The sequence below is a fragment of the Pieris napi genome, chromosome 16, assembly GCF_905475465.1.
Source record: "Pieris napi chromosome 16, ilPieNapi1.2, whole genome shotgun sequence".
In the NCBI taxonomy this organism is placed as follows: domain Eukaryota; kingdom Metazoa; phylum Arthropoda; class Insecta; order Lepidoptera; family Pieridae; genus Pieris; species Pieris napi.
The window spans coordinates 171,826-174,289 of NC_062249.1; the positions used below are offsets into that span (position 1 = coordinate 171,826).

General features: G+C 30.2%; 1 long non-coding RNA gene across 1 annotated transcript; it reads right to left on the reverse strand.

Moving 5' to 3' along the window:
* LOC125057551 lies at positions 1-512 on the reverse strand. Its single transcript, XR_007118215.1, has 3 exons — positions 462-512; positions 258-363; positions 1-50 (listed from the first exon to the last, which is right to left on the reverse strand). It is a non-coding gene; the product is annotated as an uncharacterized LOC125057551 (long non-coding RNA).
* Between the last annotated feature and the right edge of the window lie 1,952 nt (positions 513-2,464).

Genomic DNA, 2,464 nt, shown 5'->3' on the forward strand with positions numbered 1-2,464 from the left:
TGGTTGTGCATCTACGAGGCTTCTCCAAAACTAAAACTACTACTTGCTTTCTGCAACAAATAAGAGAATATTAATTTAAGCTCTGTCCATGCAAAACTTAATTTTTTTTATAATTCATATTATAAATTTTTTTAACACATTTATATTAATATAATTATATAAATGTGTTAATAATATAATTTGTAGCACATGCTACAGACCTGGATAGCAACTTTCTTTTATTCTATTTAGAGATAGAGATCATTTAAATATAATACCGGTGTCTTCCTTGTAGGTTTCTTTGGAGTTGTTTGGGGATTCTTGTTGTTCAGTTCGACACGAAATTGCTTGCCATCATTGATTTTCTTTAACCTTTCTTTAATCCTACAAAATAATGAAATTGGTAAGTTATGTTGTCACTGTTGTGCACACCTTTGTTTGGCTTTTTTAGTATTCAAGTTATGTCAAAACTGATTTATTACCTTGTCATTGTTGGCTTTATTTGCTTTTGGGATATCAATTGTTTCCAAAATGATTTTATTTGTAATATCCTGAAATATATAAATATCATCTATTAATTTAAGTATCATGGTGAGTGGTTCGCACTCAGGTATTAAGGTGTATTATACCCACTGTCCATTATAAGTGGGAATGGTCTCACTTCTGGCTGGACAGAGTTTCGGTACTACAAGTGCAACATGGAAGTTTTGAGGTATTACAATATCTCTAACTACCTTGTAGGATTCATTGAAATCTACTTCAAACCGTTGCGGTACCATCTCTGCCATATCCATTGTGTCTGGAGAAGGTGATGGTGGCTTTGTTCCGCCTCAAGTTTTTGATGTTTCACGGCGATAAGAAGACAACTCTTTTTTTGTATTCAATTTAGTGCACTTCCACTGATTCATCAATTGTTTTTTGTCTCTTGTCCTTATATTTGCTAGATTAAATCTGAAAAATTACATGTTTTGATTAAATAATGTGGTAATTTTTTTGAGATGCAGGTACTTATAAAAAAGTTTACTTCTCTGTTATATCGCTCCAAGCCTTCATTTTCTCCTTATTAGTATTCGTGCTTAAATCTTTGTTCTCAATTATTGATATATAGGGTCGTAGAATATTTCTAAAAAGTTGCTGTAATGTATATTAAAACAAACGCAATAAACAAAAGCAATGAATAACCGTTCATGTTTCAGTTTTACTCAAAAATAATACTCGATAATACATACGGATAGTTAACCTCAATTGTATTGAAGCACTCAGGAAGGTTGGCACAGTTTTTTCACAAATATTTTATCATATTAATTAGTATATATTTAGATAAAATAACTAAAACTCTTATATTTGTTTAAAAGGTAAATGTCATTGTCATTCAAAATTCTTGTTAAGCTACTAAGCTAAGAAATAGCTAACTTCACGCATATTCTATTTCTTTTTACTTGTAGATTGTCTTATTCCCATCTCGCTCGCGCACGCTATATCACACTCCCAATTTTGTGTCACAGCTGCGCGCGCAACGTAAAATTTCACTCTCATCAATTTTTCATAACGCGCCTAAAGAAGTATAACTTCAAAAAAAAATGTTCTGAATAGAGTTAGCAACCTCATTAATGTATAAATAATGTGGTTAACAATAATAATTGGTTGGAAACTTTTTACGCTTATTTTAATAATCAAATTATTTCATTAACATTTTTTTACTGAAATAAGAGAAAACCTTTAAAGAATATAAGGTTTTAACAAGCTAAATTAACAGTAAAATATATAGTTACATGTAAGAAGTTTACATCATTTACGTTTTGAGTAATTTTTTTAAAATGATTTCTATAAAAAATTTAATACTTTTTGAAAACCATTGCAATGTTTACACGAGTATAATCCTGTAAAATAAATTTGTTTACAGATCCGAATTTTAAAATAAAATTGTATTCATATTTTAAATGTGGAATATAAAAAAGTAACTATTTATACCTTCATCCATACTTATATTTTTTTTTTAACAGTTTGAAATAACTTTAATTATTTTCAAAATCTACGACGAGACATATTTTTCAACAATAAATAATATTTAATAACGAAAATTTCGATAAATGCCAACTTAAAGAAAAACACTGGTCATTTTTCTGTCACTGTGTTGGTATTTATTGCGAGAAGCACGCGAGAGCATAAGTTTTGAGAGTGCTCAATTGTGCGAAGCGTTGCTGTAGTTGGAACATTCAACGTTGAGCATTATGCCCCATAATGCTCTCTAGTGCTGTAATTGGAAAACGCACAATGCTTTTGGGTGTAGGCTACCGACTGTCGACATGAGCTGTCATTTTCATACAAATTTAGTTTTCGACTTACTGCATACTCTACTGTTAAGTCATCTCGTCTAGGCCCCTGTGTACAGTGTACCTATTATTTTGCTCTTTACTTACTTTAAGTACAAAATATGATATTTTGTATATTTTTATCTGTATTTCTGTTCTCCTTTGACTCTGAC